The 26,512-nt window shown below is 38.7% G+C and overlaps 1 protein-coding gene across 2 annotated transcripts in view; it reads left to right on the top strand.

Moving 5' to 3' along the window:
- Positions 1-26,512, top strand: part of LOC137082578 (mannosyl-oligosaccharide 1,2-alpha-mannosidase IA) — a 312,430-nt gene that overhangs the window by 261,324 nt on the left and 24,594 nt on the right. The window lies entirely within an intron of this gene.

Consider the following 26,512-nt stretch of genomic DNA (forward strand, 5'->3'; position numbering starts at 1 on the left):
TCCAGAATGGCATCATAAAAGTCTTATTTGAGCAGCAAAAGGCAATATGATTTCAAAGCTGCTGGATAAAATGACTACAAAGCTCAAGCCAAATTGCTCTCCTTTAGGTCCTCCTGAGAAAACCAAGCACTCATTAATCTCCGGCGACACCTCTTCTCTTTGAAAGAACAAACATTATAGTGCTCATGTTAATCAGGTAGTTATCTAATAGATGTACACAAAGGCTGTTCGGTCTTCCCAGCATGCCCCTCTCTTAATGACACTAAAGAAACGGTTGTGGAGGGTTCAGTAAGCATCTGGGCATGTGATTTGACCGGTACTGTATGAATCAGTGAATCATTTGGACAAAATGAACTGATTCTTCATAAATGTTCATATATAACTGTGAATGTGAGAGAGCTCAGAGAGCATGTTGCATTTCGCCTCTGTCCGCTTGACTGTAGTCTGAGTTCATGTCAGCACTGTATTCTGTCACGCTATGCCACTACATGCTGGTAAAATAAGCTTGTTTTAGTTAAGTTAGTCATGTTACTACTTTTAGTGTTATTCCCTGAGGCTACTGTCAACAGGGTTGTTTTCCTCCTGCTGTCACTGTATAGAAGTCATGTGATCCGTGTAAGACCCAACTCTGTGACAGTGGCAGGGGCCGTGTGTGTGTGTTGTCAGCGTTGCTGCCTCACTGAACCGCTAATGTGAGCCGCGTCACACGTGCTGCTGTTCATTCAGAGCGAAAGGCTCAGGGGATGCATGAGACTCGTGTTTCTTTTCCTATGCACCAGATATCGAAATATATTCAATATCGCAATATGGCTTAGTGCGATTATCAAAGTCGTGCAGGCTAAAATTGAAAGGGTTAGTTCACCTAAAAATGACTATTCATCCTCGAGCCATCCGAGATGACTTTCCTCTTTCAGCCAAACAGAATCAGAGTTATATTAAATAATATTCTGGCTCTTCCAAGCTTTATAATGGGAGTGAATGGTACATGAGAATTATGAAACTGAAAAAGCACATCCATCCCTCATTACAGTAACCAATATATGTGACTCACGACCACAAAACCAGTTATGTGTCGCACGGGCCAACAATACATTGTATGGGTGAAAATTATCCATTTTTCTATGCCAAAAATCATTAGGATATTACGTAAAGATCATGAAGATATTTAGGATTTTCTCAATATTTAGATTTTTTTTTTCTGCCACTGATTCCAGATTATAAAGTCGTAAAATGATTTTTTTTTTCTTACAAAAACGCACCTCTTCTGTTCAGAAGTCCTTTATTAACCCTACAGAGCTATATGGATTACTATTATGATGGATGGATGGATGGATGGATGGATGGATGGATGGATGGATGGATGGATGGATGGATGGATGGATGGATGGATGGATGGATGGATGGATGGGTGGATGGATGGGTGGATGGATGGATGGATGGATGGATGGATGGATGGATGGATGGGTGGATGGATGGGTGGATGGATGGATGCATTTTTTTGGGCTTCAAAATCTAAGGTACCATTCACGCCCATTATAAACCTGGGAGGAGCAAGATCATTTTTTATATAACTCTGAGGAAAAAAAGTTGTAAGATAAAAGGTCACTGTTACCTCTTATTTAATTTGTTTCCATGGCGTAAACAAACTTCTATAGAGGCACTGCATGCCCAACAAAATCACCCCAGTCATTCCAGAAATATAGTGAATCAAGTCATCTGTATTTTGTCACAGTATATATCGGAGGCAGAATAACTAAATATTGCAATGGCAGTTTTTTCCCAATATCATGCAGCCCTACTATGCGTTCATGTTGCATAACAAAAGGAGTCAATCTCACGCCTGTTACACTTTTAGACCCAAAGCGAGCCTGATCACCTAAACTGTCAGGAGACTCTAAAGTGGCATCTGCATCTGCTTGAGCGTACAGTTTGATCGATGGCCGTTTAATTGCCCTTCCTAACAAACTCTATTGAATTCAGCTCTTGTTTTTTGTCGGAATGTGAAATGATCTGCACGGAGTCTCTCTGTGGGCTAATTAATGATGTGCAAACAGCCCAAACGGAGCCCGTTCTTCCGCCGTACCGACTGCGTTTGTCAGCACCTCAGCGAGAGAAGCGCACCACGGGAGCCGGATCTGTCAGAGCGATCCAGTGCGACGGACAGCTGCCACATTGATGATCTCCTACTGTGTAGTTTGCTCGGGTCAATCGGTTCAGCCTACATTTCCACACAATTTTAAACAGAACACAAGATGCAGCAAAATAGCCGGGTAAGCCATCGATCTGTGTCCGTCAGTGTGTTGTTGAGCAGTGGATGCAGGGAATAAGAAATATGAAAGGGCTGCCGGTGATTGACGCAGCAATCACAGTGTGTTCAGCATCAAAATACAGCGTCCAATCAGAGTGTAGCGTGGAGAGCAGCGTCTCTCCAGGGGAGACTATCAAAAGCATTATTCAGCATCACCTGCCAGCTAGTGCGGAGAGGCCTTTGTTTGAGAAAACTGTGCTGGACTGAATTCAGAAGAACGATGAATAAGTCACCAACCCCTCGCTCGCCTGAACCCTGCTGTGTTCTCGCTTAGGTTGAGAACAGTGCTGGAGAAATAAATCATGTACTTCATCTGTATTTTTATTTCCTTATCCAGTAAGAACATAGGCACTCGCTATAACTTATATTTAAAAAGAAAACAGACTATACAAATACGCACCCACCCACATATGAGCATGCTGGCTCTTGGAACAAATTGCTTGTAGAGTTGATTGTTTGTTAATTAAAACCAGAAAAAATGCAACAAGATCCTGTAGAAACTAGTCCCAAGTAATCGTTTATCTAAACTAGACATTTCTGTCATTATTTAGAAAAGAATTGCTTGTCTTTCAAAAGAAACTGTACTGAATGTCCTGGTGCTTGCATTAGTGGATAAAGATTCTCTTTTAAGCCTCAAAAACAAGCCAAATATATCATAAAAGTAGTAGCCCGCCATGTTTGTAGTTCTTATCAAGCATATTTGTAGTTCTGAATTGAACTGTTAAAAACTCTTCTCTAGCACAGAGTTGGGAATAGAAAGGAAAGAAGCGTGAGAAGGGTAAATGATGACAGAAATGTTCTTCTTTTTTTTCTCTTTTGAATAAATGATTCCTTTAATGTCTTATGCAAGCTTGCTTTTTAAGTAAAATGATGTTGTATTGAGGATGTTCGGATATTTAAACTGGAAAACTTTATAGTTTAACAAAACCATTGCTGAAAGTAAATTTGGAAAAGCAAAAGTACAACAGCCGTGGTCCGATCGATTAATTTTAGCGTTGAACTTTTCCAAAGGCCTCGTGGTCCTCTAGCTTAACTCTATCGTGCAGACGTCGGGCTCTCAGTCTTTATCCCCAGGAGTTTTCATCCCACTTCAGCACTTCGCAGCCGCTCTCTGAGCCGCTCTCTGTACTACAGCGCTGTTCGATTTCCGTGCCGTCTGTCTGAGCGTGTCCATATCCTGCTCTTTTGAATTGATTCTGTCATATGGATTAGAGTCGTGAATCATTAGCACCGACTTCTCCGCAGACGCTGGTTTGTGCTGTGAAGTATAAAAAGACGATATTACTGCCAAGAGCCCTGGGCTTTTTCTAACAGTGAGAGAGTATGAAGGTGCAAATAAGCCCTGCCGGGCCTGGCGAGCGCAGAGAAGAGGTCGTGCTTCGCATCGCAGGGGAGACAACAGACTGTGGAGCGACTGACTGAGCATCGCGCTCCAAGATTATTATGTGATCTGACCCGAAGAGGAACCACGCTGCAAATGCCACATTTAAAATGGCCAAGCGAGAGAAAACTCCACAGACGGCGGATCTCACAGTTGGTAATGGCCGGCTAAGCTGGAAGTTGCAACGCTGTTGCATTGTTTTTAAGCACAAATCTTTTTGGCGATAGATTGAGTTCGTCCTCTTCTTGGCCTTGCACTGGATGAAGGCGTCGGCCTCTCAGTCACCAGTCACTTCTGCTGGTGACAGATGTTCGCCTATGGATTTGAACCCACGTTACAATGGCACATGGGTACACGTGTTAACGGTTTGTCACCCCAGGCGCTTTCGCCCCGTGTCCATCTGTGCCTTTCCGCACGAGTCGCAGAGAGTGTGAAGGGGTTGAAAAAGGGCCGGCAGAAATGTGTCAAGCGGGAGAGATTCTGTTGTGTTCTTCATAAACAGAAGAAATGCATATGCCATAATTTCCTGAACATTTAAGGTGCATTTTGCTGATTGCGATGCACAGGATTATTTACATTTATTTTGTAATGTGTGCTTTTTTGGTAACGCTTTAGAACAAGGTTCCATTTGTTAACATTAGTTAACTGCATAAGTTAACATTAGCTATCAATGAAAAATACTTCTAACGCATTTATTAATTAACATTTACTTATTCATTATTCAAATCAAATGTTGTATCTTTTTAAATCATTTAATGGAGCTGAGCTAACATGAACTAACAGTGAATAGTAGTATAACCTGATATATGTATTGCTCACTGTCACTGTTAGTTAATGCATTAAATAATGGGATCTGATGTGAGAACGGCTGTTGACCAATCACAACAGACCGGGCCATCTGACCAATCAGAGCAGAGTAGTCTCTCAGAAAGGAGGGGTTTAGAGAGACTGAATCTTCGGTGAACCGTTTTCAGACTCTTTGAAAAATGAGGTGATGTGCAATATACTGTATATTATGAGAAAATGTGTTTTTTGACATGTCAGAAAAAAGGTACATTGCTGTCACTGGGGCGGTACCCTAAGGTACAAAACCAAAAAGGTACTACTATGTACATTTAAGGTACTAATATGCACTCTTAAAGTACTGATATGTTCCTTTTAAGGTATTAATATGTACCATTTAGGGGTGAGTAAGGTACAAAGATGTACCTTTTAACTTTTGTACCTTAGGGTACCGCCCCAGTGACAGCAGTGTACCTTTTTTCTGAGAGTGTGGATGCATGTCTATTGTAGGAGACCTTCAAAATAGTTTATTAAAATAGTTTTATTCTTTTTAAAAAGCACTCTGAATGATCACTGTGTGTAAAATCAGCTACATAAATAAACTTGCATTGCCAATAGATAAATGTGAGCCTCGGGCTAACGGTGGGAGAACTGTTTTACTTTATTTACACAGCAGGGCGACACTTGGATCAAATCCATTACATTTCCATATATCGTGGTATAAAATTACTCATACTGTGATTTTGGTCTTACCGCCCACCTTAGTTGAGAATTGTTGTCATGTCTTTAAAAGGAGCCGACAGGCTTCCAGCCATGTGTTCATGTTTCTCCCCAACTCACAGTCTTTCTCCCACGTAGCACATGGGATTGACATTCGCTGAATGTTGTGCAATACTCCATTTTTGGAGTTTTTTTATTTTCTTTAGAAGGTCATGAAATGGGATTTGTGAAATGGCATCAAACTGTGTCATCCATTCATCTCTGATAGTGGAAGTCTTCTTGAGGGTCACATAATTGAGTTGGGAGGGTTTTCCCTGTCAGTCGAGCGGTAGAAACGTGAGGGCGGCAGCGCTGGAACGTGTGTTTATCGGAGGTGCACAGCAGACGCTTTAGCTAAACCGACTGTCCTCTCTTTTGGCAGGAAATTCTCGGGAAATAGATTACAGTCACTCCAAAACCTACTTTGACAGTTTTCATACAAGGATGCAAAGGGTCGCACACAAAAACACCGTCTTTGAATTCTTGAAATGAAAAAACAGACGGTGTGCTTAGCTTTTTACGCTTGCATATATTTTTATCTAATAACATAAAGTTCTTAGTCTGTTTTGATTTTACATCTTCATATCTCCATACAACCACATGTCCTTCGTCCCTTCCTTGTTTATTATTGTTCATATGTTTAATGGAAATTATAGTTATATAATAAAAATGTTCACATTCAATTCAATGTTGGTTTTTACAATGCATATTGTTGCAGTTTTACAAATAACAATCTCACAAGCCACTTGCAGTTGAAAAATGTATAAATCACACACACGACTGACAAAAGGCATTAATGTTCGATACAGGGCACACAAAATATAAACCAGAAATGTTTTCAGACAAACATTTTATTTGCCAAAAATGGCAGATTACAGGAACATAACACCTCTTGCTTAACATTAAGTCAGTTTTGTTTATATATCCCAATATCATTAATCACAAAACAATTAACATCCATACATTTGGTTGAGCACTTGAAATACTGCCTCGTTTTCCTATAAATCATTAGAAAGGACTAGTTTTATTATGAAATATTACATTATTATGAGAAAAATCTGTGATGGTATTTTTTGTTGTTGTCAGGAAATCTTATGCATCCACAGAGAGAAAAATTTTCCTTCTCTACACGGGAGAAATACATATTGATTTGTATGTTTCTTTGATACTCGTAGCCATAGGGTGCCCTTGTGCAGAAGTGAGAGTAATAAAAGTCAAAGAACATAAAATGTGTTTTGGGCATAACGTGCAATAAACCAATCAGAGTCTCATCTCCCATTCCTTTTGAAAGCCAGTTGCGCTCGCACCATGTTGAACTCGCTACTTACATGACCGAATTTGTGAGCAGAAATACTGAATCCTTCTCCAAAAAGAAGAGGAATCCTTTTATTTTAATATTAATATTTAATATAATAAACGTGTGTGTGCTGCTGCGCGTCCCTCTGTGTGTAATAAGCAGAATGTTTGCATGTTGTGTGCACCCGCATATAAGTGCACATTACTAATACGCCTTTTAAATAACACAAAAATACTGCGCTATTGACTGTAGAACAGGGCTTTTTTTTTGTTGATAGTACAGTCATTTTCATTTCCTTAAGATAGCAACACGCCAACAATGCGCCTGAACACATCTAGTTTTCAGACCAGCACACACATAGGTGAACATATGCGCCAGTGCATTTGCTATTTAAACAACATGAAGCTGGATGTGAAAATGAGAACTGTGTCTGGCTTAAACTAGCAAAACACACTTGCGTCACACCTGGCGTCACATTGTGCCGGGGGTATGATAAGGGCATGAGTTGTATTGGTAGATGTATTCATTGCATTGTTTTTGTTTTTTTCTCATACCATTTACATGTCACATTCTACCAATCCTGGATATATACTGTAAAAAAAAAAATGTCCGTAAAAATAGGGCACAATGTACTGTATATATATAAAGGAATTTTCTGTATTGTTTTTTATACAGGTGTTGTACCTGTATTTTGAATTACACATTGCATTAATTTGTGTTTTAAGGGTTAACGGAGATTTCCATAAAATTACTAGATAATGTACTGGCAGAAAATTACCGGTACATTTCCTGTGTTTATTTTTTTTATAGTGCATGCCTGCACAATGAGTTGAAATTAAATGGCACGCGATTTGGCAAAGGCTGCCGTTTTTTTATGCGCAGCTTATTAATGAAGCGCGGCTCTGTGATCTTTAATCATATCACTGTAGCTGAATAAACAGAAGAGGGAAACGCTTTGATTAAACATGATTAATAAACAATATGTTTTATCTGAGTTCTTCATGCCTTCTCTGGTATTTTCATGATAGTAAAGTATATTTATACTTCAATGCTATCGACGTGGCCTTTATCACTGTGTAGAATACTATGAAATAATATACTGTGTGCTTCTATTCTGTGTAAGAGGCCACATATTCTCACAGAAAAATGCTTAACTGTCGTTATGAAGTGAGTTTGGAGTAAAAATGTTATTAAATGTTGTCTTTTGTTGGATGAGAGGATCAGTATATTTCTCTCATATTTGAAATAAAATATATTTCTCTCATATTTGAAAAGATGTTTGACGCATGTTGCTTTTTCAAATCCACCTTCATAAGCGACTCAAACAGCCCTTCATAATCGCAATAGGCCAAAGTTATTTCAGGTTAATTGCGATTAATCGTGAGGCCCCCATATACTATACGTATATCATACTGTTCTGTTAGTTATTTCCTCTCAGAGAGTGATGTTCCTGCAGACATCATTAGAATGAGGAGATGCCTGTCTCTGCTCGTCTCGCTGTAGACCCGCGGCAAGAGACTGATGAATCTCTGCGTCTGTCTGTCTGTCTGTCTGTCTGTCTGTCTTATGTGTGTTTCCTCCCTTCAGTCTCCCCTTGTGTGGTCTTCATCCTCGAAGGGTTTCTCAGAGACTTTAGAATAGCACGCTGCTCTTACTATAGTATGTTTATTGAACAGTATTTCTTGATGCATAGAATACTGTTAAAATATGCAATGTATATGTAAGGGATAATGTCCATCCAGCCAATTATCAAATCGTAGAATAAACCCTGACAGGTTGTCTTGCGTAACCTTGAAGGGGTTTATTCTGCAATAACAACCGGCTGGATAGACTTTATCACGCTTATTACACGGCTACTTACCCCAGAAGTAAATCATTAGACATGAAATATTGATCTGAGTCCAAATATTTTATTAGGTCTTTAAACGCAAAGCTTCCGTGGAGAAATTAGTTGCTAGCAAGAGGCAAGTTTAAGGATACGGTACATACATACACTTATTACCAGTGTTGGGAAGGTTACAAGTAACCATATTTAAAGTATAATAAGTAATACAATTTCAATGACTTTATTAAAGTAATGTAACTGATTACATTTGATTTCTTTTTGATTACTTGTATACATTTCTAATGAATGTTTTCAACTGTTGTAAAAAATGTAAACCAGCTAGTAACCTGCAAATTCAAACCATTATACAAATTTTAAAAATGCCGAATTCAAACGAGAACCAAAAAACCAATCAAAAGCATCAGAATAGCATAACTTTAACAGCCTTTAAATGGCATGACGCATTGTGCACATTAAAAACAGGCAAAACCACAAATTAATATCTTTTTACATAAAATATTCAGATGTAACCTCCTTTGTTACCATTCACATTTTCATAAGTAACTATTTTAATTACACTTTTTTCTCAGTAAGTGTAATGGATTATGGTTACATTTATTTTGTAATTAAATTACATAATACTATTACATGTATCTTACTACCAAACATTGCTTACATGGCATTTAGCCAAAAATAATTATGGTGATAAAAGATATTGATTTGAGATTAGACATTTTGAAATCGTACCTCTTTGTTTTCTTATAATCCATTACAGTATAAAAAATTAAAATAAATAATCGCAAAATGACAGCAGCTGCATTTGTGTCACAAACTACTCTGAAACTTTAGGTTGAAGATCCAAACGCAGCCCAATTGAGAGAAATCTATAATCTTAATCCATAAACAGGCAAATAGTCAAAACCACTGGCAAAGAGTCCAATGATATAGACAAGGTACAAGACACAGGCAAACAAGCTGAAGATTGAAAAAACCATAGACCGTAAAAAAAAAAAATATGGATGACGAGACTTCATCCGTTTCCGCTGAACAGAGTTGAAGCTTTCAGACGGCCTGCACGGCGCTGACATCTTGGGGCCGGAGTCTGCGCAGTAGTGAGCAAGTACAGCTGCGATATCAAAAGCCCGCCCATACTCTCACAGATGCAGAATAATGAATTATGTTGGTGTGAAATAAACAGTTATGGAAATGTATAAATTAAAGCTAAAACTACAATCTGCTCCCCAAAATCCTGAAAAAGTCTGTTAGTGCCTCAGTGACAACTTCACTCAGAGAAGACGTCGAGGATAGCATCAGATAACTAACTAAAACTAAACGTATTTAAAAAGTGAACACTTGAAATGAAATCATTGTGATGATAACTGCCCACAATGACATTAACTTTGGAGGAAAAATATTTCTTTGTTATAGATAGATAAATGTTATAGATAAATAGAGGATTGTTTAGTTTGCCTCGCGTCCATTAGAAAACACGGAGGTGCGGCTATACTGGGACCAGCCACCTGGGGGCGATGGAGGCGCGAAGGCTTCAGTTTCTGAGAGGAGTGCTTCAGGCTTGATCAAAACCAAGATGCAGGGAACCAGGATAACGCTCAGAAACGCAGTGTAACCCATACAAGACTTTGCAATGAGTGACTGAATAAACAGGGTTTATATAGGCAGAGTTAATAAGAGGGAAACAGGTGGCATTGATCAGAACATAATGACTTCGGGCAAAGGTTTATGGGAAATGTGGTTCATGATGGAATTGCAAAGAGAGCAGTGCCCTCTGGTGGAAATCAAAGGCACTCCAGCTGGTGGATGTGACAGTTTATATGAAACAAAAGAGAGCAAGTTCGCGATACCAGATTGCATAAATAAATAACTGTACGCAAAATAGTTTTATTTACTCACTTAACGCAGAACTTCCATGAGCCGTTTTGTTCTGTTCCGTTCTGAGCCGGCTTCAGTTACCCGGGTGAGCATGTTTTCAGTTTTTACCAGTTGTTATTATGGGAGAACATACTGCTGGATAGGGCGATTGACCAATCAGAATCAAGTATTCCACAAAGCATTGCATTAAAACCAGAGCGCACTACAGAGTCCTGCATCCCATAATGCACCTCACTTGGCTTGATCTTCCATTTCCAGCGTGATGAATAAACCTGAACTGTTTTAACATCTATAATTTCACATCTATTTAATCAGACTGCCAAGAGAGAATCAGGCTAAAATAGGCTCCATTTTCTGCCATTTTCTTTTTTTAGTTATTGTTTTTATCTTTCTTTTCTTTTGATTATGTGGTGAAATATGATCTGGACATGGTCTCTGCAGGTTTTGTGAGGTTCACCATGTCTTCTGCTCTGATTTATGGTTACTTTTTGTGTCAGTCATTAAAATCTCTCATCTAATTCCCCCCCGGAGGAGCATCATTTAGCCTGGCACGTCCTCATAGACACATACGCATCCTCCACAACGCTAATTAGGTAGGAAGGAAATGTTATGGTCCCGCTGATGCTTTTTCTCTGCATAATACGGTGAGAGATCTTCTGTAATACGATCACAGGAAAAGAGGCATAAATAGCAGCGACTCACATATTATGCCGCGTTAATAAACGGAGAATCCGTCTATATCTGACTTTCTGATGCCTCATATGCGGCTGGATGTGAGGGAAAAGGTTTTTTGGGGCTAATTTTTGTGATTCTTTTCTTGAACTCTGAAATAAAGTTTCTTCTGTAGCATAGCGTAATGAATAATGCACCACTTGTTCAACCCGAACGTCACCGAGAACAAAGACTCGAGATTTACAAGCTGGTAAACAGGCGGCAGATAGATCCATGTGGTGTGGTGGCTTTGTTCCGCTGAGACGTGAAACAAGCGTGCCGCTACATCAAAGCTGTGTCACCTGCGCTATATCTGCTCTCTTCATGATACGCGGGGTTCACCCTTTATTACTGAGAGGATCCTTTACAACGCAACCATCTGCAATAATAAACCCATGAGTCCTGAGGAAATCAGAGGGAGCTTGTTAAATTCTTACCTGGATCTAGGGCTGGACAATTATTTTGACAAATATTGCAATTATTGCAAAAGAGCAAAGAATTATTACTTGTTCTTGGAAAATGCATCTGGAATAAAAATGTATTTTTTCCTAAAGCATAAACAATACATTTCGTTGTTTCTGACCCATGTACCCTGTGCTTTAAGATTTTCAGATAGGTCTAACATACAGAAATTGAATAAAGTTGTCAAACACTTCAGTCTTCTCTGCATAAATTATAAACTAAAAATACATTAATCATTATTAAAGCAACACAAGTTATTCAGTCAAGAACAGTGATTGATTTTTCTCTTTGTCTTTTGTTCTTTGGTTATCGTTAATGACAGACAGCAGCAGCTAATTAGGCTGCTGTCACTTTAAGACCTGATGCGCATGCCATTTTCTCACAACTCTACATTCATGCAAGACTTCATTTAACTCATTTAAGACTGCTTGCGAGGATACTCAACAAAACAGGCATTTTTGCATATTTTTGTCTGTTCTATAGGTGCCTGAAGCGAATTTATGTGTGCACATGGTGTGTTTGTGTCACACAGATTCACAGAAGCAAGTCAGTAACACACTCTGTTCTCTTTTGTCTTGTCACGCTTGAATGGTTCAAAAGCATTCGCATGAATAAAGCCAGGTGCACACTGCGATTTATAATGGTCTTTTTAATGATGTCAGACTGTACGAACATGATCCCCGCTGTAAGCCATGTCCCGCTGTACGATCTAAGTTGTAATAAATGGCAGACTGTACGATAGTCTAGGCGTTAAAAACGGGCGCAAAATCGCACCGTGTGTACCTGACTTAAGAGTGTGATCATGTAATGTAGCGCTAGCCAAAGGATGACGGGAAAAAATGAATGCTGTGTAAATAGCTTTAAATATTTTTAATGCGTTAAATTGAAAAAGAATAATCGTATGCGGTAATGTGTTCATTTTGACAGCACTGATCATTTTTTATTTTTTTAAATAAACGTAATTTTAGCTGCATGTCACTATTTATTACTTCAGGAAACATTATAAAATAATTTTAAAAAAATCCATGCCATAGGACCTTTAATATCAGTTATGTGGTGAATATATCTTAATAATAATAATAATAATTCATTACATTCATATAGCACTTTTCTAGACACTCAATGCGCTTTACATAGAAGGGGGAATCTCCTCAAACCACCACCAATGTGCAGCATCCACCTGGATGATGTGACGGCAGCCATATTGTGCCAGAATGCTCACCACACACCAGCTGATTGGTGGAGAGGAGACCGAGTGTTTAAGCCAATCAGGATAGGGGGAAGATTAGGAGACCATAATGGACAGAGGCCAGTGGGCAAATTTGGGATTTTTAACGACCACAGAGAGTCAGGACCTCGGTTTAACGTCTTATCCGAAGGATATTTGATATTTTTACTGGAAAATAAGACACTGTTCATTAAGGATAGGATTTTTGCAGTATTTAAACACTCTGTTATAATTAATAAACATTTTCAATCTCAGTATTCTGCAGTCAAGTGTATAATGTTGCTAAACTGTATTGTTGTATTATTGTCGTGGCAACCGATTTATAGGTAGATAGTTGTTCTGGATTCATAATTTTTGTGTTTTATCATTCTAAAATCCCTTTATTTCACGTACATTGATTATTGCTGTATTTTGACATGAGTAAAGGCACGTTCACACCAAGGACAGTAAGGATAGCATCTAAAGATATAGTTAAAAAAATATTTCTAATTGTAAAAGCACTGAAATAGCAGCGTCTGGTGACACACCACCTTCACTTGAACTTCACCAACAATATTTCACTTTTGTTTCCTGTCTCATTCTTTCCCGTCACCTTTCTCTTGTTTTCCCCACATGTCTTTGTTTAGTAAACCACAGATGTTTTGCCTTAGCAAGCTAAAGAGGCTGATGGGTAATGCACGTCTGAGGCTTTTGTGCTGTAGTCATCAGAACGGCTCCCTGAGGCTTTACCAGCGCTGTTGTGTCGGGCCACTGCCGCCTGTAATACAGCAGCCATAATTACACATCAGCACCGCAACTGTCAGCGGTCACAACAAAGCTGAACGCTGGCATTTCCTCCGCTCCTTAGTCTAGTGTCTCTCTCCGTGGAAAAGCAAAGCCATCACCTCTTTGGAATTCAGCTTGGGTGGATTTTCGGGCCCTTTTTCCAGAAGCAGCGTCTGAGACGGTCTCCGCTGAAGCAGAGCTCCAATTAGAGCCGCCGGAGGACACGCACAAGAGCTTCAGCCGGCATGCAGCGACTATTCATGCAACAACTAGAAAATTCTTCACATGTATTTTTGTCAGAAACGTATCTAAACGTCTTTAAAAACAAGATCAGGTTACAGGAGAATAATTTGTTTTTAGATTATTAGGATACAGTGCCTTGCGAAAATATTCGGCCCCCTTGAACTTTGCGACCTTTTGCCACATTTCAGGCTTCAAACATAATGATATGAAAATTGAATTTTTTGTGAAGAATCAACAACAAGTGGGACACAATCATGAAGTGGAACGAAATTTATTGGATATTTCAAACTTTTTTTAACAAATCAAAAACCGAAAAATTTGGGGTGCAAAATTATTCGGCCCCTTTACTTTCAGTGCAGCAAACTCTCTCCAGAAGTTCAGTGAGGATCTCTGAATGATCCGATGTTGACCTAAATGACTAATGATGATAAAGAGAATCCACCTGTGTGTAATCAAGTCTCCGTATAAATGCACCTGCACTGTGATAGTCTCAGAGGTCCGTATAAAGCGCAGAGAGCATCATGAAGAACAAGGAACACACCAGGCAGGTCCGAGATACTGTGTGTGTGTGAGAGTGAGATGGGTAGGTTTAGGGGCAGGGGCAATGTAGGGGGTCGAAATGTGGTTTGTACAGTATAAAAACCATTACGCCTATGGAATGTGCCCATATTTCACAAAAACAAACATGTGTGTGTGTGACTGTATGTCATACCCTGTGAAAATCGTACACACATTACGTCACATTACACCCTGGAAAATAAAATAAATGAACTTTATACACATTATAACCCTCATCATAAAAGTGAAAATAACTTATTTAAATATTTTGGAGGATTATTAAAAATTGAACAACTAGAATAACAGAGTTGGAAAAGTCATCAGTCCCCTGATTTAATACTTTACAGGCAACTTTTGCTTTAATTACAGCCAATAAACTTTTGTCTTTAATAGCTTTGCACACCTATATTGGGCACACCTAGAATTGCTGGAGTTCAGTCTTTTCTGTCCTTAAGCAATTGCGTTGTTTATCAAAACGAAAATCACATTTTAAAACATTATGGAGGATTAACAAAAGGCAACTTTTGCTTTAATTACAGCCGATAATCTTTTGGGATATGTTTTTACTAGCTTTGCACACCTAGATTGGGCACACCTAGATTCTTAGAACTGCTGGAGTTCAGTCCTTCCTATCCTTAAGCCATTGTGTTGTTCTGTTGGCAATATGTTTAGATCTTCAGCTGTCTAGCAGAGGGACACAGGTTTTCCTCAAAAATTTGAATGTACTTGGCAGCATCCATTTCCCTCTCAACCCTGACCAATCACCCAGTCTCTGCTGAAGAGAAACACCCCCACAACATCATGCTGCCACCACCATCCTTTACAGTAGGTGTGGTGTGTTTTGGTTGGTGTGTGTTTGCTTTTTGCCAAACATAGCGCTTGGTGTTCAGTTCAAAAAGGTCAATTTAGGTCTCATCAGACCATAGCACCTTTTTCCAGATGGCATCAGAGTTTTCTAGGTTTGCATAGCGCAAATGAGATTTTTTTGAGGGAAAGGCTTATTTCTTTCGGCACTATATTTGGTAAAAAGCAAGCAATTTTTGCAAACAAACAATTCCAAACTTTTGACCGGTAGTGTATAAAGTATTTAATTTGGTTAGGTTACCTGCTAATGTCCATTTAATATAATAAAACTGCAGTTGTCTCATGCTTTCATATTTATAATGCAGCTATTGCATAAGCTGATATGCTAAAATCCATGTCTATTAGTCATATATGCACAGTATGTTTATGATAAATAAATTCCCTTAATTCCTAATGACTATTGACAATAAAAATTCCTTAGCTTTGGCATCAACGCTGGAGATGCTGAACGTCTCTGATGATGTTCAGGGCTTGTCCGAGCGTCCGTCAGCAGGTGAAGAACCGCAGCAGATGCTTCATGGGGTTTGGTAAATCTCAAAAATAGAAGCTGACAGTCTGCCTGATTCTGGGCTTTTTGCAGCCTTGTTAAAAGAGCTGCCGTCTTGAAAGCCTCCGTCAGACGCTGATGTGGGAGAAGGTGGAAGTGAAATGCTCTGGATGCATCTTGGCTAAAATTTCACTGCTCAGACTGCAGCCAGGCCTTATACGACAGTTTTAGGACAGTTTTTTTCCCATAAAAGTGCTTTGTGTATTTCATAGAAGCACAGCAGTAGCATTCTCAATGTCAATGACTGAAATAAAATATTGGGGTTTTCATTATTATATTATAACAAAATTATATATTATTAATATTTAACCCCTTACGTTTCAAAGATCATATATACGACCTCAGATTACTATTGTTCAACATTCACTGCTCGTTAAACATCACACTATATTACTTTATCTGGACAAACTCAGTATCATCAGAAAGATTAAAGACTCCAGCTCCGATATTTGAACACTGTTTATGATAAAACTGGGTTGCAGTGACATTAATTCTTAATTTAATTTGTTTAATTTTGTTAATCTAAATTGTTGGATTAACATTAATCACAATTACATTAGGTCAGTCTTAATACCTGCACTGATCTAATGACCTCAACTGTACACGTTCACTAAAGACATCTCCGACTGTGTTTACCTGAATACTCACCAGATCGTGCATTTTTACATATTTTTGACCATTCAAACCCAAACAATAATCCGCGAAAGATCTGAATTGTGATCGCATGTTGCCTGAAAGTTGCGTTTGTGTGTGTGTGCGCGCGCTTCGGGTCAGACTCAGGCAGCACGAGCACGTCCCGCACCGCGCTTTTTCTCATGCACGCATATTTCTGTTGCTTTCTTTGTCAAATATATATTTAACTCTTCTCAAAGTGTGCAGAGCCTCAAAAAAACAGTGTAGAAAAAGGCTATTATTTATTAGTTATGATGTTTTTGAATGTAAAAACCACACAAACGTCATTAGTTGACCTCAGACAACAGTATAACATTTTTTTAATAGCCAGTTCATGACACCTTGTTTTAACCATGCTTGAATTTATTTATTTATTTATTTGTTTGTTTGTTTGTTTGTTTGTTTGTTTGTTTGTTTGTTTGTTTGTTTGTTTGTTTTTAGGGAACATTCTTATTTAATAACATTTAAATGATTAAAATACTGTTTTTATATAATCTTTATTATATCTTTATTAAATAGTATGTTATTATTCTATGAAATACCTGATTTAAAATATTAATAAAAATCATGATGGCTATTATTATTATTTAGTTATTACATATATTATTCTGTCATGTCCACTGTTGGGGGTAACATTTTACAAGTAATGCAAGTTTCGTAATCAGATGCTTTTTTCAAGTAACTAGTAAAGAACAAAATATCAGTTATTTTTTCAAATAAGTGTTTCTGTTTTCCCATGTATTGACAGTATTCCTCAAAATTAATAAAAGCAAACCCAGAATATTAGCGAACCTGCAATAATGAAATGTTATAACACAACATAAATATACTTTATGTATTTAATCTCACTTTATTAACCCGTGTCTTTGCTGCTGACCTGTGATGATCAAATGCAACCTTACTAATAAGCAAAAATGCCTAAACATCACATTTGTGTGTTTTTTTATTATTATTATTATTATTATTATTATTATTATTATTATTATTATTATTTCTGCTGAAGCAAGAGTGTTGAACTTTCTTCATCTCCAGACTATTCTTCTGCAGTCCTACTGTTCTGGTGTACATTTGCATTTCCTTTAGCCTCCAGTCTTATTTATTCTTAACAATAGATATGGTCTTTTCTGATTCTGTAAAAATAACACAAGTCAAAGTTTATAAGAAACATTAATGCATCGTCCATGTCTCAAGACCTCAATTATCTTTTGGATAGACAACCTGAATTGCTTTTAAATGAACTCTTGATAAAGTCAGAAAGCAATCGTTTTTGATTACCGACGTTAGCACTCCATAAACAACTCTATTTGATGTGTTTTCCATTCTCTTCTATCCACATCATTAACATGCGTCTCAGGTGATTGGATGTCTCCTGAAGCTGCTTCTGTTCTATACGCATTAAATGCACAGTAGCACCCGATCATTCGCCGTGCATTTATTCACCTGATAAATGTGCGGGTTGCATCTGCCATTCCTCGTGGGAGCTGGTCATTTACTGCTTTATCTTCCACCGCTGTTTGTTTTCTGGAGGTGCATTCTGTAAATGGTTTGACAGTAAATGGCCTTTAAAAAGCCATTCTAGCTCCTGAGCTGTGCATAAGTATCCTGTAATGAAGTTGAAAACGTCTCCTCTGCCGGTGCAGATTCTGCTGATGAGGAGCTGCGTTTCTCACAGAGGTCAAATCCGTGACCTTCCTCCGGAGGCGCGTGTTTCCTCAGGTGAAAATTAAATATTAACTCGAGGTTAGAGTTACTTTGCCCATGTCTGTTTTTCTTTTACGATTGGAGATCTTCACAATGTGCGTGCTAGAGAGAATTGCTTTTATTTCAGGGCTTTTTTTTTTTTCAAGCTAAAAGTGAAATGTTTATGCCGTCTGCTGCCATCCTGGATCAATACTTCAAATTTCCCATGACAATCAGGACCCTCTTATGTCAGATGCAATGCAATTACGGGAATAGTTCAGCCCGAATGAGATTTATCACACTGTTGTTTATGCAGCTCTTCCACACAATGGCAGATCTTGTCAACAAGCTCCAAAAATGAATAAAATGCAGCCTAAAAGTAGTCCATAATGAATGCCTTATATTCCAAGTCTTCTGAGCTCATGTGGTTCATCTTGTGCGAGGAACAGATTGAGATCTAAGATATAAAAACAAAGATTGTTTTTGAATTAGTGTTGAAAAAAGTTCTGTCAGAAGGCTTGTAATGTCCACTTAAAAAATTATTGTCTGATTTTTAAGTTGTAAATATTAAATAAGAAAAAGATTATCAGAGTAGGTTTTAAGGATGCACGATACCATTTTTTTCAAAACCGATCCGATCCGATCTTAAATATTCGGAGTATCGGTCGATACCGATACTAAACCAATACCAATCCGATACCTATGCAGTTTTGTTTAAAAATTATTTGTAGAATTTCTATACCTCAGTGTGTTGAACTGATAATCACTCTTTTGTAAGTTAAACACAATCTACTAAATACAGACAACTTCATTATAAAGAAAAACAAATTATATATATATATATACAGTCTTGTTCAAAATAATAGCAGTACAATGTGACTAACCAGAATAATCAAGGTTTTTAGTATATTTTTTATTGCTACGTGGCAAACAAGTTACCAGTAGGTTCAGTAGATTCTCAGAAAACAAACAAGACCCAGCATTCATGATATGCACGCTCTTAAGGCTGTGCAATTGGGCAATTAGTTGAAAGGGGTGTGTTCAAAAAAATAGCAGTGTCTACCTTTGACTGTACAAACTCAAAACTATTTTGTACAAACATTTTTTTTTTTCTGGGATTTAGCAATCCTGTGAATCACTAAACTAATATTTAGTTGTATGACCACAGTTTTTTAAAACTGCTTGACATCTGTGTGGCATGGAGTCAACCAACTTGTGGCACCTCTCAGCTGTTATTCCACTCCATGATTCTTTAACAACATTCCACAATTCATTCACATTTCTTGGTTTTGCTTCAGAAACAGCATTTTTGATATCACCCCACAAGTTCTCAATTGGATTAAAGTCTGGAGATTGGGCTGGCCACTCCATAACATTCATTTTGTTGGTTTGGAACCAAGACTTTGCCCGTTTACTAGTGTGTTTTGGGTCATTGTCTTGTTGAAACAACCGTTTCAAGGGCATGTCCTCTTCAGCATAGGGCAACATGACCTCTTCAAGTATTTTAACATATGCAAACTGATCCATGATCCCTTGTATGCGATAAATAGGCCCAACACCATAGTAGGAGAAACATGCCCATCAGGGGCGTGGGACTGGGGGGATAAAGGGTACTGAGTAACCAGGGCCCGAGGCAGGGGGGGGGCCTTAGAAGTCAGTTTTCTATACATACACATACATGGTACGGGGGCCCAGCAAGATGGTTTGTACCCAGGGCCCAAAATTTGGTGCTACGCCCCTGATGCCCATATCATGATGCTTGCACCTCCATGCTTCACTGTCTTCACTGTGTACTGTGGCTTGAATTCAGAGTTTGGGGGTCGTCTCACAAACTGCCTGTGGCCCTTGGACCCAAAAAGAACAATTTTACTCTCATCAGTCCACAAAATGTTCCTCCATTTCTCTTTAGGCCAGTTGATGTGTTCTTTGGCAAATTGTAACCTCTTCTGCACATGCCTTTTTTTTAACAGAGGGACTTTGCGGGGGATTCTTGAAAATAGATTAGCTTCACACAGACGTCTTCTAACTGTCACAGTACTTACAGGTAACTCCAGACTGTCTTTGATCATCCTGGAGGTGATCATTGGCTGAGCCTTTGCCATTCTGGTTATTCTTCTATCCATTTTGATGGTTGTCTTCCGTTTTCTTCCACGTCTCTCTGGTTTTGCTCTCCATTTTAAGGCATTGGAGATCATTTTAGCTGAACAGCCTATCATTTTTTGCACCTCTTTATAGGTTTTCCCCTCTCTAATCAACTTTTTAATCAAAGTACGCTGTTCTTCTGAACAATGTCTTGAACGACCCATTTTCCTCAGCTTTCAAATGCATGTTCAACAAGTGTTGGCTTCATCCTTAAATAGGGGCCACCTGATTCACACCTGTTTCTTCACAAAATTGATGACCTCAGTGATTGAATGCCACACTGGTATTTTTTTGAACACACCCCTTTCAACTAATTGCCCAATTGCACAGCCTTAAGAGCGTGCATATCATGAATGCTGGGTCTCATTTGTTTTCTGAGAATCTACTGAACCTACTGGTAACTTGTTTGCCACGTAGCAATAAAAAATATACTAAAAACCTTGATTATTCTGGTTAGTCACATTGTACTGCTATTATTTTGAACAAGACTATATATATATATGTAATCACAATCTATGACAAATATAATAATATACACTTGATGGTGAATAAATTAGATTAGTAATAATATAATAATAATTCAGCAGTAAAAGTTGCAAAATCACAAGTGCACAATAATTGTATTAAATCTAAACATTTAGGTGGAAAAAAATAAAGAAAACCATTTTAAAAATGTAGCTTTTATGAATGTATTTTGTGTAACATTTTACCAGATTTAGATCTGGTAAAATGTTACACAAAATACATTCATGAAAAAAAGTAAATATATTTATAGAATATATACTAAGAATTTATATATTTATTAGGGGTGACCCCGAAAAGTCGAAGATTCGATGCATCGATATGCGGAGCCTGATTCGACCACCGATCTCACGGTCGAATCTTCGCGGGTGTTATGAAACGAGGATCGTCGCGGCACTGAGCTGAGCATCGGTGTGCGACCCCTTTAAGGGCGCTGAGCTTCGCACCGCGCCTTTAAAATTAGAACACGTTCAATGAGTGTACACACACCGGCGGCAGCATTCAGCGCCTGTCCGCGGCCACTCAGGAAGTTGTTTAAAATCCTGCCGCACCACAGAACGCTTACGTGCAGCTCAACTGTCAGTCATTTCAAAATTGAGCTCGCGTGTATATAATGTGCACGGCAGGTGGCGGTGTGAGATCCTGAGGCGCGGGGCTAAGCTTCGCGTCCTTCACCCGCTTTAGGCACAATCGGCTTCAGAACGTGAATGTAAACGCACTCAAAGTGTTCTTTTCCTCTCTATGCGGGTATTTTTTTAGGTTTATTTATCAAAATGTTTTTATATATTTGTGTGATGTTCTGTATTTGGATCGCAGCTTTAACATGTTATGAGAAAACGGTTTATTAATGTTTATCCACCACATTACCTTTTAGGCTATTTAAACCTAAATAAGAAAGCCATTGTCAGTTCGTCTGTCAGTTGGCAGGCAGTTTTGGTCACTTTATTAAAAGTGTTTGCAGTCTGTAAAGGAAAATAAAAATAGTTTTACCCTTCTGCTGACAAGTGTCGTGCCCCTCCCAACCCATTCACACACACAGATGATTCGACTATTGGTCGAACATAGAGAGATTCGACAATTCTGATTCGAATGTTTAAATCCTTAGTCGAGGACAGCCCTAATATTTATACTAAATACTAAGAATTTACATTTATTTAAAATGTACAGTGTATCTTTTTTAATAAGGCAGCAACATATTATAGATAGGGCATAACAAGAAAGGCAATAAATAATCTTTCATAGCGCAGAAGTATTATAATACAGAGCGGCTCAATGCGCGTAAGTGTAACAGAGGCCAGCTAGAAGTTGCTGTGCGAGTAAACCTCACTCCTCTGACCAACTACTAGCTGGTCACGGTTACACTCACCCCCCCAAACCTCACTCTCATCCGGGTCGCGGCACCAATGTAACCCCTTCTGTTCAGACTGGGACTCGAACCCGGGCCCGCCGGCATGAGAGTCGGACGCTCTAACAAGGAGTCTAAAGGCTGCAACCTCTAGTGTCAGTCACTTGAGCGTCTCTTGAGGTCAGAGGAGTGAGGTTTACTCACACAGTAACTACTAGCTGGCCTCTGTTACATATGCACATCCTGTGCGCAGGATGATCCGCTTGAAGCAACACGGAGTCAGCGCACTACACTCTATCTGCATCATGAAGTTCAAAACACAAAGGGAAGATATATATTGACGCGTAGTGTGTATCTATGCAATATTTTGAGACATTTCTTTTAACAGTTTAACATTTAATTTACTGTGTGTGAAGAACAATACAATCTCTAGTCCAGTGTTGTGATCTAACTGACACCTGGGAGAAAGTAACACGAATTACAGCAATAAACGCGAAAAGTCATTTTATGAGAAACCATAGAGCGATATCTACAGATAACAGCATAATAACAGAAACAATAATTAAACTTAGAGAGTTTCATAGTGTTGACTGTCGTAACCGAGCATGACAAAGTTTAAAGCTGAATGCAGATTGACTGACAGCCGCAGTGGAGGGAAGCATTGACGTGAACTTAACTTAAATATTCATCTGTCCCTCGCATTAAACTATGGAATGGCTTCAGAACACTTATAATATAATGCACGAAGCGTTGATGCTGCGTTATAATGTTTTTGTGCCTTTTGTGGGGCACTGGGGCTTAACAATAACACTGAATATTATAAGCACAGTATCGAATTTGGATCGGTCCTGTCTGTCTGATACCCGATCCGGCAGATAATGGCAGTTCGGAGCCGATACCGAGTATCAGATCGGTGCATCCCTAATAGGTTTGACCATTTCAGTCTTTCTACTTTAAAAGGGCAGGTTTAATACCATGTGTATTGCGTAAATCATATGAATTACTTTATGATCCTTTATCATCATTCTGGAGCCTTAAAGCTTCTCAATTCCTTATTTTTTGAACTTGACCTTTTTCCTTGGATTTCTGAATTGGAAGTATTGGTGTTTACATTGTGCAATTACACATTTTTTCTTTGAATTATAAGTTTATATTATGCATCTCTGACTTTTTTCTCCGAATTCTGAGTTTGCATCTCGCATATCTGACTTTCTTTCCCAGAATTCTCCGTTTACATCTTGTAAATATTTTATTTATTTATTTTACCACAGAATGTGTTTCATGGAAGAAAGAACTGCATACTGTTTGGAACGACTTTCCATTATAGGTTGCACTATTGCTTTAATATGTTAGTGTATTATCATCATGTCTGTCATGGCATGTTATACCGCTGGAGTTTGTGTCTGGGAAGGATGAGTCTCCAGCTATGGGTCATTAGTGATCTGTCTGATACGGGCTGCAGTGAGAGTGCAGGGGGCCAATCAGGTTGTTCTTCTCTTGTCCTTCTCATCTCAGCCTCATTTCGCGCCTGCACAAATGCATTAACCTGAAGATGTGCTGCCCTAGTTATAGCAGAGGCCACAGCACATCTCTCTAGAGCCCAGTGGTTTTAGCTGAGTTTGACCTTCTACTGGTGACAATTACAGTGCACTCTTCCCATCTGCATCACAAAGTCATATTTATATTCATATCATATCCATATTATAACTTTTGGATGTATGTGTGTATGTATGAGTGTGTATGTACTGTGTGTGTGTGTGTGTGTGTGTGTGTGTGTGTGTGTGTGTGTGTGTGTGTGTGTGTGTGTGTGTGTGTGTGTGTGTGTGTGTGTGTGTGTGTGTGTGTGTGTGTGTGTGTGTGTGTGTGTGTGTGTGTGTATATATATATATATATATATATATATAGTATGTCATTAATATCAGTAAAATAAGTAAATTAGCCAAATTTGTTTAATTGAAGGGTTGCAGAAATAAGTACACCCTAGATTTAATACAATAAATGTATAATATTGTAATACTTAGTATCTCCATAATTTCAAGCATACTGCTCTAACCCTTTTTGGCACAGAATATACAAGTTTTGTAATGGGGAGTGTTACTCAACTTGTCTCTACAGATTCCCCCACAGGTGCTCAACAGTGTTAAGATTGCGTGAAAACATGTCCACAGAAGGTTTTTCACATCGGGAAGAATGAACGTCCGTATATAAAAGCTTTACTCCCAATGAGCTTCACTGTGGGAACCAGACACTTCTCACTGTACTCCTCCTCTAGCAACGTCATAACAATGTGGATGCTGTTAGATACAAAATGATTGACTTGGTCTCATGAGACCAGAGTATGGATTCCCAGAAGTCTATATTTTGTAAATATGGGCCTTGGAAAAGGCTAATAGACTTTATTGTGCTTTGGCTATAGTAGGTAGTGTGGGAAACAACCATGCATGTCACTTCTGCAGGCTTATACTCTGTGAGATAAACACTTACACTTTTCATAGGTTTTGCTTGCACTGAGACACTCGCTTGGTATTTCTCCTGCTCGTTGTCTAGCAAAAAAAAAAAAAAAATCCCTCATAACTAAATTAAAGCTTAAAATGAAATGAAATGCTGATTATTTCAGGGACCTTATCAAGAGTCCATTGTTTTTGAATTTCTGTGTTCCTTTTCTATATATTCACACTTAAAACTCGGATTTGGTAATCCTCTTGTACCACTGTCCTCTTTTTGTGCTAAGAAACAAGTCTTCTCTCCCAAGTGGCTCCATTGTTGTCAGCATTAAGTCTGAGAATGATTCAGTGGGTTATATAACACTTTTAATTGTCAAGAAATGACTTCTCTTTAAATGTTTTGGGTCAAAATATTTACATGACTATTGGCTTTAACTTAGTTTGCAACACAATATTTTAACTCCCACCCACCCACCTACACACACACACACACACACACACACACACACACACACACACACACACACTAACTTTCTGCAGAGTCAATAGCTACAGACCTCCAAACTTCATATGGCCTTCAGATTGGCTCAAGAACAGTGTGTTCAGCTCATCCAAGCCTTACATCACCAAGTGCAATGCTAAGCGTAGGATGCAGTGGTGTAAAGCACACCGCCGCTGGAGAACAGTCCTTGCCAGACTGCATTGTGCCAAGTGTAAAGTTTGGTGGATGGGGGATTATGGTGTGTGGTTGTTTTTCAGGGGTTGGGGCGTTACCCCTTAGTTCCAGTGAAATTAACTCTTAATGCTTCAGCATACCAAGACATTAGGGACAATTTCATGCTCCCAACTTTGTGGTAACAGTTTGGGGATGGCCCCTCCTGTTCCAACATGACTGCACACCAGTGCACAAAGCGTCGGTCGATAAAGACATGGATGAGTGAGTTTGGTGTGGAGGAACTTGACTGGCCTGCACCTCAACCTGATAGAACAGCTTTGGGATGAATTAGAGCGGATACTGAGAGCCAGGCTTTCCTGTCCAACATCAGTGCCTGACCTCACAAATGAGCTTCTAGAAGAATGGGAAAAAATCCTCATAAACACACTCCTAAACCTTGAGGAAAGCCTTCCCAGAGGAGTTGAAGCGTTTATAGCTGCAAGGGTGAACAAACCCATGTTGTTGTCAAATGTGCATTTTTAACAACAGAATGTCATATGGACAGTCAGTCACTGTTGTTAACACAAAACTTGCTTCAATGATACATGCATCAATGAAAATAATGCTAACGTTCATTGAGTGAATACATTTTTGATTTATTTGCTGCTCTGATCAATTCAGTTCATTGAAGGATTTGTCAGACTGAATCAAAGTCTTTGAACTATTCATTAAAACAACTGAGTTGTAAGAATCCTTCATTCTGTAATCAGACTTCACAGGTTGTGCTGAATGTTTTGATTCGCTAAAAAGGACTGGCTAATAAGAATTAGTTCATTCCACATTATTGCAGTGTATGTTTGTTTATACATGCAGCCGCGAGAAACTCGTTTTCTGCCATTTTGTAGTACAGTATCATTTCATCACATTCACTACAGACTGCAAACACACATTCACAACTCGGTTAAATATAATTACATTTTTGTGTGTGTTTTACCATGATAAGTGTCCACCGTTTGGCTAAGGCATTGTTGTGGTTTCCATGGCTTTCCTGTGCTGTTGCTAAGATATTCTGAGTGGTTTGCTATGTGGTTTACTGTATGAAAAAGAGTCCTGCACCTTCAAGTCTGTGTGATATTCTGGTGTGGTGGAACCTTCAGTCTATTGGAATATTTTTTAACCTTTTTTTCTCCGCCACCAGCGTGAAAGTCTGGATTTCGATGTGTTGCACACCGAAGTTTAATACTTACATTTATAGGTTTGTTCAAATCCCTAAACCTAAATCGTACAAATAATAGTGACGCTTGCCTCAGCAAGCACAACTAAAAAGAGCTTAGAGAGAAATATCTGTCACCAACAGTATTTCCAGCCATCTTACTTTGTATAACTGCCGACGTGAGCGTTAAAACCACATCTCTGGTTTAATTCACTTTT

Source organism: Pseudorasbora parva, chromosome 7, assembly GCF_024679245.1.
Source record: "Pseudorasbora parva isolate DD20220531a chromosome 7, ASM2467924v1, whole genome shotgun sequence".
NCBI classification, from domain to species: domain Eukaryota; kingdom Metazoa; phylum Chordata; class Actinopteri; order Cypriniformes; family Gobionidae; genus Pseudorasbora; species Pseudorasbora parva.